The sequence below is a fragment of the Meriones unguiculatus genome, chromosome 10 (assembly GCF_030254825.1).
Source record: "Meriones unguiculatus strain TT.TT164.6M chromosome 10, Bangor_MerUng_6.1, whole genome shotgun sequence".
NCBI lineage: Eukaryota > Metazoa > Chordata > Mammalia > Rodentia > Muridae > Meriones > Meriones unguiculatus.
The window spans coordinates 98,618,672-98,634,058 of NC_083358.1; the positions used below are offsets into that span (position 1 = coordinate 98,618,672).

Consider the following 15,387-nt stretch of genomic DNA (forward strand, 5'->3'; position numbering starts at 1 on the left):
TTCTAAATATTTATCCTTATATCCACAGGTAAGTATAGTTATTAACCCTCATTTAAAAAGGCTTCTCTTGGCAGCAATCAGAGACCATTACAGAAAGCTACAACAAAATGGAGAAAACATCTACTCATGGGGTGCCCATCTTCAGAAGATATATCTTCTACACCTAAGGAACAAAAAACATAAAAAAAAAAAAATGGGATTGAAAGATGGTAAAAGCCAGAGAACCGGGATTTAAAAGTAGTTATAATTTGCATTTCTATGCTGGCTAAGTAGCTTGAAATAATTTAAAAAAATATTTGTTGGTCATCTGCACATTTGTATTTCTTCTTTGGAGGACTGTCTGTTAAGTTCATTGGCCTATTTTTCAATAGGAAGGCTTGAAAGTTATTCCTTTTTTATGCTTAATTTGGGCAGTCCTTTATATTTCTAAACATCAAACTTCTGTCTGACACCTAGCTGGCAAAGGTATTCTTCCATTCTGTAGGCTAGCTGTTCACTTTCTAATAGGTTCTTTGTTGTGTAAAGGTGTCTTGATTTTCTATAATCCCATTTTTCAATTCCTGGGAGTATTTTCTGTGCTATTGGGTTTCTATTCCAAAAGATTTTGCTTGTACTGATATTTTTGAAGTGTTTTCCCTAGTACTTTTAGCATTTTCAGTTTTAAATGAAGATCTTTGATCTTCATTTAATTTTTTTTTTGTGTGCTGGGTAAAAACTACAGAGTTAACTTAATTCTTCTGTTAGTAGCTATCTAATTTTGCCAGCACCTTTTATTCAATACATTATATTTTTCCTATTTATTTATTTATTTATTTATATGTCCAAAGGTACATATCTATACCTATGCAAGTTTATTTCTGTGTCTTCTATTATATTCTACTGGTCTACAAGTCTGAATTTGTTCTAGTACCATGCTGTTATTGTCAATATGGGTTAGTACAGTTTGTGGTCAGATGATTGAGCCAGGTACACAGAAACAGATCCACAGGTAATTCCTATGTGTCATTTTAATTGAGAAATACCGTTCTATAAGCAGAAACTATCCCCCAAATCCCTGTGAAGTTCACCAGGACTCAGATTTGTGTGTCATGTCTTCTTCTGTTCTCAGGACCAGCTTAGAGTGGGCTGTGGGTGGAAACCTCTAAAAACTCACTGGGGAACAGTTGACTATCTGTGCCTAATAGAGAACACTCAGTCTCACTTCCTCACTCTTCTTGCTTGGGTTTCCTGTCGTCACAGCATGATCATGTTTTTTTTTTTTTTTTTCTCTCTTCACTTCTCCTTTTACACAAATAGACACAGACTTCTGTGTTACCAGCCTGCCCTGGCCACCTTAAAGATAACCAACAAATTCTACCTGAAGTACTGAGGAACACTGCCTACAAAAGGTAAGACTTATGACTTTTAACAGCTCCAATCCAGCTAATGTGGGACACAGTATTTTAGTAGTCTCGATACATCTCTGTAGTAAGCTTTAAATTTTCTGGTTTTACAAATATTTAGATTAGCAGCTCCATCAGGCAATCAGGTGATAAATACTTTGATTTAATTGGGTTTTGTTTCTCTTCGGGCCAGAGCATCCATTAGTACAGCATTTGGATTGCTTACTATATATGGTGGTTTCTGATGCCTGAAGTTTTTGTGTGAGATAAGTTAAAATTGAGACAATCTTCCATGTTACTTGTTCTTTAGAAAACTTAAGGTCTGATTTTAAAGTAGAGAGGAAAGTCATAGCCAGAGTGATTTAGAACAGCAGTCAGGAGATGTATTGTCTTCATCTGAAAACGTTTAAAAAGAAAGTGCTCTGACTATCATGCTTTGGATAATATGAGTAAAAAACAAAAAACAAACAAGCAAACAAAACCCTGCAATACAGTATGTGTCCTGTAACTGAATTTTATGATTTTATTCCTAGATACCAATTAAGAATATTTAGTTTGGGGCTTTCAAAGAGCAAGACAAACATTGTGATCTGAAGGGCTTCTTTTTTGCATTAAATTATCTGTGATATATGAAACACGGACATTTACAAGTCTCATATAAAATGTGTAGGTGAGCAGAAACTTGCATAACTTGATACAATGGTAGTTTTCAACTCTTGTACCATAATTAATTTGGGGCTGCAAGTATTCAGCAAAATGATAGTCAAGCTTTGGTCCTGGCTTTTTGAAACTAACATGATTGTCCCTTGTCAATTCAAAATGTCTTTATTGGTCCAAGAACTATGAGAAGCTCATTTGATTAAGATCTAAATGGGAGAGAGGAAAGTCCCCTGTGACTACATTTCCTCACTTAAAATTCAGGGGAGATTGCTGTAGCTTAACAAAAGTCTCCATCAGAGGCTACTAAATCTTATGTTTAGAAATAATGACCAGTTTTTAGTGAACTAAGTTAAAAATGAGGAGTTACACAGCCCTTGATATCTGGCACTGCTTTGGCTGGTACAGTTAGTTGATAAGGAGGAGGGATTCGGGAGAAGGGAGAATTTTTCCAGTAATAGTTCTGTCCTTGAGGAACTCTTCTGGGCAATTATACATATTAGAAGACTGAGCCAAAAAAGAATCTTATCTGCTGGGTGAGCAAAGTTTTGCTTTCTAAATCTTGAACAGAATGTTCACTGTTTTGAAATTACATTAGGAGCAAATGCTGAGCTGAAATGTGGTTTCCTGTGTGGGCCAGTTAAGATTATTTTGCTTTTAGATAGGATGTTTTCTTACCCTTATGCCCACAAGAAGTGATCTGAAGCCCATGCCAGTGCAGCTAACTTACTACCACTCAAAGGATTTCAGTTTTGTTTGTTAACAAGAGGCAAAGACATTAAGGAAACACTCTGTTGTTTTTTTCCCTTATGTTGACTGCCCCAAAGCCCTCAAACTACCACTGCTTTCTTTCCTCGTTCCTTCCTACCCTGTGATGTCCCATTGGCCAGGCATTGTGCTCAGATACTGAAAACACAAAGTTAACTGATATGGTTGTCAATCCCCCAAAAGACTACCATGGAGGACAGATATAAGGACACACAGAACACAATAGAATCTGCTCTTTTGTATAAAGTAGAGAGAATGTGAACCAAATATAGGAGTTTTCTAAAGACTCCCGGAGAGAGGACTCTGCTATGAATTTATTATAGAGACTGGAGATATTAACATTTCCAGTCACAAGACACTGCATATGTACTCAAAGAAGTATTACTTCCCCACTCTTTTTGACAGGCACAATAGAAATAAAATTTAGCAAGAGAGACTAGTCATATGATCACAGGAAGCACCAAGCCCTTTCTCCTACTAGGCAAATGAAAGTACATAGCAAGTTTACTGAACAGACAAGTCCGGGTCTATCTTAGTGCCAAATGGTGCCTGAGACAGACACAACAACTTTGATAGAATGTTCCTTTGAGTTAGGACACAGAGGCAAGATTCTTTCTCTTTAATCCAGGTGTTTCACGTGATCAGAAGGAAGTGTAAAACATTTTTGTGACATTATAGCTATTCTCTTTCATTCATTTTCTATCCAACAACCAGTATGTTGGTTTAGTTATAGTGGTTTGGCTTGTGTTCATAGTCAACCCACAGCACTTCTTTATAACCCAACAAGCACCACTGTGTGCGGGTTGTTCTGTGGACTAGGTACTTGTTCTCAGGATGGTCTCAGGACTAGCTATCACTTCTGGTGTAGATGTTGATATAAAAGAATCTATAGTAACCAGATATCTGTCCAGATCTGGCATCCAGAGTAGTGGCTGTTGGGCAAGAGGGAGGTTGACTAATCAGGTTGGGAGGAAAAGTTTTAATAAAGAGGAAAATATAGACTTCTAAAGCCTATGAGCTCACAATGTAAGCCATTAATCTCTATGTTTCAATATAAAGGCCAATCTTCTTAATTGATTGTTCATTCTCACCAAGTAGAAAGGTAGTACCATTTACTGCAAAGTTCTTGGTTTTGGGGATGACAAAAAGGATATGGTGTCACATGGGTGGACTGTGTGGGCATGTTGGATAACTGCCCCTATTTTATGCAATAACCTTATTATAAATATTTCTATCTCATGCTAGCTGAGGGTACATCTTGCTGAGCTCCCACATGGGAGGAAATAAGCCCCTATCATTTGGAGTTATCTTTCCCTACTTTTTTTCATTTTCCTTTTCTCTTCCTTAAAAAGGGCAAATCATCTTTAGTTCTTTGTATATGCTGGATATTTTGCCTCTGTCAGATATAGGGTTGGTGAAGATCCTTTCCCAATCTGTGGATAGTAGTTTTATTCTGATGACAGTGTCCTTTGCTTTATAGAAGCTTTTCAGTTTCATGAGGTCCCATTTATGGATTGTTGATCTTAGAGCCTGTGCTGTTGGTGATCTGTTCAGGAAGTTGTCTCCTGTGCCAATGAGTTCCAGGCTCTTCCCCAATTTTTCTTCTAACAGGTTTAGTGTGTTTGGTTTTATATTGAGGTCTTTGATCCACTTGGACTCTAGTTTTGTGCAGGGTGGTAAGTATGGATCTATTTGCATTTTTCTTCATGTAGACATCCAGTTAGACCAGCACCATTTGTTGAAGATGCTATCTTTTCTCCATTGTATGGTTTTGGCATCTTTGTCAAAGATCAGGTGTCTAAGTGTGTGGGTTTATTTCAGGGTCTTCTATTAGATTCCATCGATCCACCAGTCAGTTTCTATGCCAGTACCATGCCGTTTTTAGTGTTGTTGCTCTATAGAAACGCTTCAGATCAGGGATGGAGATACCTCCAGAAGATCTTTTATTGTAGAAGATTGTTTTGGCAATTCTGGGTTTCTTGTTATTCCATATGAAAAAGACACACACAGTATATACCCACTCATATAGACACATAATATAGGATAAACCTACTAAAATCTGTAGGTAAACTAATCAAGAGGGAGAACTCTTGCTAAAATGCTCAATCACTATCCAGAAAGGCAAAAAGGATGGACATCAGAAGAAGGAGAAAAGAGGGAACAAGTCAGGAGCCTGCCACAGAGGGCCTCTGAAAGGCTCTGCGCTGCAGATTATCAAAGCAGATGCTGAGACTTATGGCCAACCTTTGGGTAGAGTGCAGGGAATCTTATGAAAGAAGTGGGAAATAGTAAGATCTGGAGAGAACAGGAACTCCATAAGGAAAGCAACAGAACCAAAAAAATCTGAGGACAGGGATCTTTCCTGAGACTTATAATCCAATCAAGTACCATGCATGGAGATAACCTAGAACCCCTGCACAAATGTTGCCCATAGCAGTTCAGTGTCCAAGTGGGTTCCATAGTAATGGGAACAGGGATTGTCTCTGACATGAACTCAGTGGCCTGCTCCCCCTGAGGGAGCACAGAAAAAGACAATGCAGCCACTCCTGATGAGACCTGATAGACTAGGGTCAGATGGAAGGGGAGGAGGGAGTCCTCTATCAGTGAACCAGGGGAGGGGCACGGAAGGAGAAAAGGGGAGAGGAAGGGAGGAATTGTGAAGGGGTGAGGGAGGGGCCTACATTGGTATACAAAGTGAATAAATTGTAATAAATAAAAAAGAACGACTTGCTCCTTACTTGGCACTCACTGAACCTCTGGTGCTGAGCCATTCAGGAAATTCTATCATATTTCCTATAGAGGCTATATTATTAGCCCTGTTTAAAGATGAGGAAACTGGAAGCTTACCAGCTCAAGGAAGTTTTTCAAGGCTGTACTTAAGTGGTAGTGCTGGAACTTAAAGTAAACCTGACTCCAAAGTTTTTATCAAAACACAATCTGTGTAGCCCAGGCTGGCCTCGAACTCATGATCTTCCTGCCTCTGCCTCCTTCAGCAAATCCTACCAGTGTACACCACCACACCCTGTGGTAGCTCAGTAACCAATTGTCCCTAGTAAGGGGAACAGGGACTAATTTTGACAGGAACTCAATGGTAGGCTCTTTGACCTCCCCACACCTCAAGGGAGGAGCAGTCCTTCTAGGCCACAGAGGAGGACATTGCAGCCAGTCCTGAAGATACCTGATAAAACAGGGTCAGATGAAAGGGGAGTAGGTCCTCCCCAATCAGTGGACTTGGAAAGTGGCAGGGAAGAGATGAGGGAAGGAGGGTGAGATTGGGAGGGAATGAGGGAGCGGGATACAGAGTTAATAAAATGTAACTAATAATAAAAATTAAAATAAACCACAATCTGTACTCTTGGAACTCAGTGGGTCATCTTCATGGAGTTACACTGCTCACATCTGGTTTTTCAACACCTGGAAGACAGTATGTCAGTTATTACTTGCAATCTGACTCCACTTGATCCTACCTGCAGAGCAGCAAATCCACCAAAGCTTTATGCTTTACTGAAGCTGATATTAGGCTGACAGAAAGGCACAACTCTTAATGTATCTGTGGAGCATATCAACAAAATGTATGCTCTCCCACCAAGTTCCACCTGTCTTGTGTTGATTCATGCTGGCCTGTTCATAATCCCAGACTAAATAGATCTCAATGCAATGACACAAGGATTTGAATAGGAATGAAAGTGATGTAGTTTTAAAGTATACCTTTCTCTTACAACCTACAATGAACATTAGCTTGCAAGTTTATGAAAAGGTATGTATAGAAAACCTTCAGTTTTGCTTTAAAATTTTTTTTTACCTTTGAAATCATATTAGAATCACACCATTTCCCCTTTCTATTTCCTTTCCCCAATCCTTCCCTTTTACCCCTCATTTATTTTTCAAATTCATGGACTCTTTTGTCAATAATGGTTGTTACACACACACATAAAGAAACACATACACATACCCGTTCATAGATATAGCCTGTTCAGTCTGTATAATGTTACATATATGTATGTTTTTTTTTTGAACTGATGATTTGGTATTGGATAATCAGTTGGTGTGCTCTTCCCTGGGGAAGATGCTTTCTCCTATTCTCATCATTCTTTAGTTGCCTGTCTTTGTATCAGGTTGAGGCCTTATGGGCTTTACGCCAGTCCACACTAGAGTGTCTATATTATTGTTGTCCTTGTTCAGCTCATGTTTTAGCAGTAATGTTGGTGAGTCGTTTCATAGATATATTCATTGGGCCTAAGTTCAAGAACTCTTCATTGTGATTGATTGTGGTTTTTGTTTATTACCAATAAAAGTTTCCTTAATATTGGGGGAGGACTACACTTATCTGTGGGCATAAGGGTAAATATTAAAATGTAGTTAGGAATTGTGCTTGTTTAATAAAGTGGCAGTTGTTGGTTTTACACCATGATTCAAAAAACCACTAGCATTGGGTAGTTCACTAGGTTTCTGGTATTTATTTCTTCTTGAGTGGGTCTTTTTAAATTAAATTTTAATTTTTATATTAATTACAGTTTATTCACTTTGTATCCCAGCTATAGTCCCCTCCCTCACTCCCTCCCAAACCCTCATTTCCTCCCATGCCCCTCTCCAAGTCCACTTATAGGGGAGGACCTCCTCCCCTTCCATCTGACCCCAGCTTATCAGGTCTCATCAGGACTTCCTGCATTGTCCTCCTTTGTGTCCTGGCAAGGCTGCTACCCCCTCAGAGGAGGGGTGGTCAAAGAACCCGCTACTGAGTTCATGTCAGAGACAGTCCCTGTTCCCCTTACTAGGAAATCCACTTGGAGACTGAGCTGCCATGAGCTACATTTGAACAGGGGTTCTAGGTTATATCCATGAATGTTTCTTGTTTGGAGTATCAGTCTCAGAAAAGACCCCTGTGCCCAGATTTTTTTTTTTTGTTCTGTTGCTCTCCTTGTGGAGTTTCTGTCCTCTCCAGGTCTTACTATCTCCCTCTTCTTTCCTAAGATACCCTGCACTCTGCCCAAAGATTGGTTATGAGTCTCAGCATCTGCTTTGGTATACTGCTGGTAGTCTTTCAAAGGCCCTCTGTGGTAAGCTTCTGTCCTATTTCCTGTTTTCTCCTTCTTCCAGTGTCCATCCTGTTTGTCTTTCTGAGTGAGAACTGAGTACAATTAGAGACCTGTTGGTTACTTCCAAGTTATGATGCATGCTATTACTGCATTCTTAGGGTTATTGTGCCATGCTAGTCATTGTTGTGGTTCATAGGCATCATATCTGTGTAGGAATGTTGGTTGCTTCTATCCTTTGGACCCTCACATAGCACCTAAATTGATATAATTTACTTTCAAAATGTTTTGACCATGGCATGCATTCTTGCATTCCTTATTGCCTTTTTTTTTTTTTTTTTGGGTTTTGTTTGAGAAGAACTTGTTAGTATCTCATAAATGCTCATGTAAAAGCAAAGGTCTTTTCAATAGTTACAGAGTGTTCTCTAAGACTGAACTGGATAAAGTCAGAGCTAATGAACTGGCAGGGTATTTTGAAGTTTCTGTCTAACCACAAACACCTCTAAACTTGATCTCATCGAGGCAAGAGTAGACGGTGTTGCAATTACAGAAGGAGAAGTGGGGGAGAGAGATCAAGTTAGGAACCTACAATAGTTCACTACCCAACTTCTTTTCGTGGAGTAATTAAATACTGTTCAGCTTTGGCTCTCACAGTGGGTCCTGGGGTGTGGCCCCAGATCATTGTGGGTTATAGTCTTTGAGGTTTACTGGAAATTGACATCAGGATCTTTCTTCATAAAAAGAACCCGATGAAAATGCTGTGAGTCATGGGGGAGGAAGTGGCAGATTTTAACTGTTAGGTAGGTGTGTCAGTTCCTCTAAATGTTAGACAGAAAGGGGGTTCAGAAACTGGCCAGTAATGGTGAAGAAAGGGTAGGAGAAATTTTGTCTGGGTTTATATGAAAATAGGGTCATTGTAGCATTTTGCAAATGTAGTGGCCCTATTCACAAACTGGGCAGATTTTATCCTTCAATTTGACATGAGTCTGAGCAAAGAGAAATTCAGAAATGGAAGAAATAGATATCCTTGTGGTTTTATATATATATATATATATATATATATATATATATATATGTATATATATTTATTAATTACACTTTATTCATTTTGTATCCCCCATATGCTCCTCCCCCCTCCCCTCCCAGTCCCACCCTCCCCCCCTTTCTGCATGCATGCCCCTTCCCAAGTCCACTGAGAGTTAGTGGTGACACACCCAAGTTTGTGGACACCTGGGCCGTTGATGCTCTGTGCGAAAAGCTCTGATAGGACTCAAGAATGCTAGGTCTTATGTGACTCTCAGAAGCAGATCACTTGATTACGTTCTGTTAGTTGATGAAGAACTTATTTTTCCTATGCTTAAATCATCATTTAAAAATAACAACTGTTACTACTACTACCAAGACTCCTGACTCTGTAGTATCTTTTCCATTCCATTCTATTAGAATATTTGGAGCTAATAAATGTGGTCAAATTATTTGTTGTTACAGCATGAGCAGGACACCTGGACAAGGCAGAAGTGAGGTAGGCAGAGCTAAAGTTAGGCTTAGAAGACAAAAGGCTCATGGGAAAGAGAGAGATAGGTACAAAATAGAAGAGGCAGAGACTACCATGTGTTAGTGTAAAAAAGAACCACGTGGCCAGGAGGAGCCTGCTTTGACGATCTGTGAGGGAGAGAAGCAGCCCAGATGAGAAATATGTGCGAGTATTTATGTGCTATTGGGTGGGAAGTAGCCCAGCTAGGAATTATTAGAGCAAGTGGCATGGGATGCGGGGCTGGGAGGTAAAGGATAGCCTCAGGCAGTCGTTTCTGCCCAGCTCCAGTGTACTGGCATGTTAAAAAAAAATCTAACAGGTGTCTGTGTCTTTTATTGCTATGGTAGCAGGTTACAGCTGTAATACTGACATGTGATTAATAGTAAATATTAATAACGAATTTCCAACAATTTGTTTAACAGTCTTATTTAATTTTAATGTATTTTCATGCTGGGCACCAGTGATTCAAAGATGAATGATGTATGCCTACTCAAAAAATTATATATTCTGGTGAAGGAAGAGATTTTGTACAAGGGAAGAGATTCACAAAGTGCAGGCACTTCTTACACAAGTGAGGGGTGGGTATAAAAAATGAGTACTCTTTCAGGAAGCCTTTGTAGAAAAATGATACAAACTGAGTGAAAGAATGGTTAGTAACTGATAAGAATGTGTGTTAAGAAGAACAGAAAAGGACAGTGTTTAGCAAGGAACCACATGCGCAAAAGAAAGGAAGGAGATTTTGGAACAAGTACTCAAGGCTGATTGCTTAATTTTTATATAAATAAGTAGATATGAGTTTGAAGTCATGGACAGTAATAAATCAAAATGGGCCTTTACATATACATCCCTGCATAAATACATCACCTCAGTCAAGAGAATAATATATGCCACAATGTTATAAATTCCTCACTGTCTTTTGTAATCCCATTCAGACATCTTTCATTGTACTCAACTCTTTACCCTATGTCATGCTTACCTCATGTAATCTCTGGTTTGATTTCTATTTCTCTCTATATTTTTTTTCTGAAATGTTATATACTTGGAGTCATGTGGTATATTCTTTTATATGTATCTTTTATTATCCACCATAATATTCTTATTATTCTTTATATTTTAATTATTTCTTTGAAAGTTTCATACATCATATGTTAATATAGTCAATACTTCCCTCAACTCTTCCATTATTCACCTCCCTTTATACCTACCTAACTTTCCATTATTCAAGACCAATTTGTGCTGCCCAAATATTCTCGGATGTGTAGTCTTCCACTGAAGAGCAGCTGACTTAACAGGGCCTACACTCTTAGAGTAAACTGTTGTTCACAGCAGCTAACAGTTGCCAATAATGCCACTAGTTAGAGTAGGACAGTGTGCTCAATTCAGTCCCCCTTGTTGATATTTGGTTTGGGTTAGACTTGCATAGGTATTGGTTTTGTACATGCTGTCAAAACCACTGTGGATTCATATGTGCAGTAGCCCTGCTGTGTCTAGAAGATATTCTCTTGTAGTCTTCCATCACCTCACGCTCTTATTTCTTTATGTCCTCTCTTCTGAGATGAACCATGGGCTGTGGGATGGAGGCAGTTCTCTCTTAGGGATGCACATTCTTCAATTTCTTATTATTTGTACTTCGGGCAATTGTGGGTTACTGTATTAATTACTCCCTACTGCAAACAGAAGCTTCTCAGATGCATTTTGAGAGATGCACTGATTTATGGTCATAATGGTAAGTCGTTAGGAGTCAGTTTAATAATGTAAATATTTATCAGTAGATTTCTCTCTAGGATGAATTGTCTAGACATAGATTCTTAGCTTGGTAATGGTGTCAGGTATGGGTTTTATCTTGTGGAACATGACTTAATTTCAGTCAGGAAGTGGTTGGTTACTCACATGATGTTCATTGCACTATAGTTGCATCTTCTTGAGCCAATCATTCTTTAGCAATCAGAGTTTATAGCTGTGTATGGTTAACAACTGCTTTTCTCCTCTAGTAGCTAGAACCTTTCAGCACTATGAAAGTTAACCAGTAGAGGTGACTTTTTGAGATTCATAACCACTTGATTTCTCTATGTTCTATGACTCAAGCATGTGGTATTTTCAGCAATAGGGTCTTGCTGTCAAGTTCTGGGGGTAACTAAGAACAACAGCAATAGACTGTAGTATTGGAGGGTCTATTTGACATCAGTGGCTAACAAACACTCAAAAAGTAACTCCCACATGATACTTCACTTTTTATTAGTCTTTGGTATCTAGTAGGGCATTTTTGCCTTATCATTTTTACTCTCTCAGTATACATATCTATAGTATATGTTTCCATAGTCTTTGAAGTCTTTAGTGTTACTTATTCCTTTCTGTACTCCTCTACTATACATCACCATTCCAACTCTGTAGCATATCATGGATAGTTCATTCTAATTCATTGCTGAGAAGTATTCTAGTATCTAGTCATAGTACAGTTCATTTGTGCATCAATATGTCGAAGGACATTTGCTTCCAGTTTGGGAATATTACAAACCAAGCTCCTGGAAACATTCCTGTATATTTTTTTCATTTATTCTTTATTAATTATACTTTATTCACTTTGTATCCCTCCTGTGGTTCCCTTCCTCCTCCTGTTCCAATCCCTCCCTTCCTCCACCCTCTGCATGCATGCCCCTCCCCAAGTCCACTGATAGGGGAGGTCTTTTTTTCCTTCCTTCTGATCCTAGTGAATTAGGTTTCATCAGGAGTGGCTGCATTGTCTTCTTCTGTGGCCTGGTAATGTTGCTTCCCCCTCAGGGGGAGGTAATTAAAGAGCAGGCCAATAAGTTCATGTCAGACAGTCCCTGTTCCTATTACAATGGAACCCACTTGGACACTGAACTGCCATGGGCTACATCTGTGCAGGGGTTCTAGGTTATCTCCATGAATGGTCCTTGGTTGGAGTATGAGTCTCTGGGATATTCCCTGTGTTCAAATTTCTGGTGCTCTCCTTGTGTGGTTCCCATCCTCTCCAGCTCTTACTATTTCCCACTTCTTACATCAGATTCCATGCACTCTGCCCAACAGTTGGCCATAAGTCTCAGAGTCTGCTTTGATAGTCTGCAGGGCAGAGTCTTTCAGAGGCCCTCTGTGGCAGGTTCCTAGGTTGTTTCCTGTTTTCTTCTTCTTCTGATGTCCAACCTCTTTGCCTTTCAGCATGGGGATTGAGCATTTTAGTCAGGGTTCTCTCTCTTGCTTAGTTTCTTTAGATGCACAGGTTTTAGTGGGTTTGTCCTATGTTGTATGTCTATATGAGTGAGTATATACCATGTGTGTCTTTTTGTTTCTGGGACAACTCACTCAGGATGATCCTTTCCAGATCCCACCATTTACCTGCAAATTTCATGATTTCCTTAGGTTATCTCCCTGCATAGTCCTTGGTTGGAGTATCAGTGTATAATTCTTTGTATGAGAATATACTTTCATTTTATCTTGAGAAAATGCTTAGAAGCAGAAGAATTCCTGGATCATAAATGTTTAACATTTTATATAACCAGCACTGTGTTTTTTAATATGAACACACAATTGTACATCCTCACTAGTAGCATATAAGAATTATGGTCCTATATTATCATTAAGACTTGGTGTGCTTACTTGCTAAAAGTATATATTAGCCTTATTAAGAGGTATATAGTATAATATTATCATTTATTTTTCATTTCCCTACTGACATGCGGAATAAATAATTGATCTCATTTGCCACACACATTTTTAGAGTAAAATATCTATTAAATATTTTCCCATTATTAAATTGGGATTTTATATTTTTACTGTTGAGTCTTAAAAGCACTTTCTATACTATGGGTAAAAACATTTACCTTCTTTGTTCAATACAAAGTTTCACTGTATCATCTAGAACAGTGGTTCTCAACCTAAGAGTTGTGACCCCTTTGGGGAGTTGAACAACACTTCACAGGGCTTGCCTAAAACCATTAGAAAGCATAGGTATTTATATTATGATTCATAAGGTAGCAAAATTGCAGTTTTTAAGTAGAAACAAAAGTAATTTTGTGGTTTGGTCACACAACACAAGGAAGTGTATTAATGGGTCACAGCATTAGGAAGGTTGAGAACGACTGTTTGAGACTAACACTGAACTCTTGGAGTGAAGAGATATTCTTGCCTCAGCTTCTGACCTCTTGAATAATAGGAATTATAGGGGTCCTTAGACAAAAATTTATTTCATATGTAATTTGTAAATGTTCTCTCACCATCTGTGATCTGCCTTTTTCTTCTCCCAACAGTGTCTTCAGATGAGGTCCAACTTATCAATTACTTGGACTGTGCATTTGATGTTTTTTTCTGAGAACTATTTGACTAACCACATTGGCAAAATCATCTCTTACATTGCTTTGGGAGTTTTATGCTTTTAGGCTTTTGCATCTAGATACAGTATTAATTTACAAATACTTTTGATAAAATAAGAACTTTTCAGAGTGCAGGGAGTCTTATGAAAGAAGTGGGAAATAGTAAGTCATGGAGAGGACAGGAGCTCCACAAGGAGAGCAACAGAATAAAAAAAAATCTGGGCACAGGGGTCCTTTTTGAGACTGATACTCCAACCAAGGACCATCGATGGAGATAACCTAGAACCCCTGCACAGATGTAGCCCATGACAGTTCAGTGTCCAGTGGGTTCCATAATAATGGGAACAGGGACTGTCTCTGACATGAACTAATTGGCCTGCTCTTTGACTACCACCCCCTGAGTGGGGGAGTAGCCTTACCAGGCCACAGAGGAAGACAATGCAGCCACTCCTGATGAGACCCGATAGACTAGGATCAGAAGGAAGGAGAGGAAGACCTCCCTTATTAGTAGACTAGGGGAGGTGGATGTATGGAGAAGGGGAAGGGAGGGTGGGACTGGGAGAGGAAAAGGGAGGGATTTATAGGGGGATACAAAGTGAATAAAGTGTAATTAATGAAAATTAAAATAAAAAATTCAAAAGAATTTTTATAGCCAAAATAATACTGACATTCAATTTTTCCAGTGTTGTTTGTTGAAAGAATATCCTTCATTATCTACTGTACTGACTTTACACATTGGTTGTAAATCAGTTTGCCACAAATATATTCATTCTATTTAGTTTAATTATTTTGTTTAACACCAAGACTAAATCATTTTTAATGTTGTAGCTTTATTTAAAGCAAAGTAGCTAGACAATATTTGGTCTCTAACTTTGTTCTTTATAAAATTCATTTTATTATTTTAAACACTTTGAATTCCTAAAGAATTTTTAGAATTTGTTTTTATTGTCTACTCATAAATATGCCATGAGATTATGAATTAAAATTATAAGGAACTTATATTTAACATATATGAAGAACAATATTTTAACAATAATTAAAATACATCCATGGACATGGTATACCTTTCAAATTTTCGTTTATTTTTTCAAGTACAGATTGTTTTTGTTTTCACTATAGAAATATTTCATAACATTTGCTATCCTTATCCCTATGTTTTTTATAGTTGATACTGTTATTTCTAATAACCTCAAAAGTTTTTTATCATTGCCTGTATATAAAAATACTAATACAAGTTTCATGTTTTCCCTTTTATTAAAAAGAAATTCTTTCCTCATATAATATATTCTGATTATAGATTTCTGTCCCTCTACTGCTTCCAGTTCCTCTTTACCCACTTCCCCTCTTATTCTCATTAGAAAAAGGCAGGCTTTTAAGTGATAACAACCAAACATGACAACATAAAATATGAAACAAAAAACTATTACATTGATGTTGGACATGGCAACCCAACAGGAAGAAAAGTCCTAAGAGCAGGCACAAGAGACAGAGACCCAGTTGTTCTCACATTTAGGAGTCCCATAGGAAAGAAGTGGGAAACAGTAAGATCTGGGGAGGACAGGAACTCCATAAGGAGAGCAACAGAACCAAAAAATCTGAGCATAGGGGTCTTTCCTGAGACTGCTATTCCAACCAAGGACTATGCATGGAGATAACCTAAGACCCCTGCACAGATGTAGCCCATG

At 38.3% G+C, this 15,387-nt stretch overlaps 1 protein-coding gene across 1 annotated transcript in view; it reads left to right on the top strand.

Annotated features, from left to right (window-relative positions):
- Positions 1 to 1,259: 1,259 nt before the first annotated feature.
- Cd53 (CD53 molecule) overlaps positions 1,260 to 15,387 on the top strand; it is a 39,881-nt gene continuing 25,753 nt past the window's right edge. The window contains exon 1 of the mRNA XM_060392918.1: positions 1,260 to 1,388. The gene's annotated coding sequence lies outside the window, so the exon portion shown is untranslated. The remainder of the gene's footprint in view (positions 1,389 to 15,387) is intronic.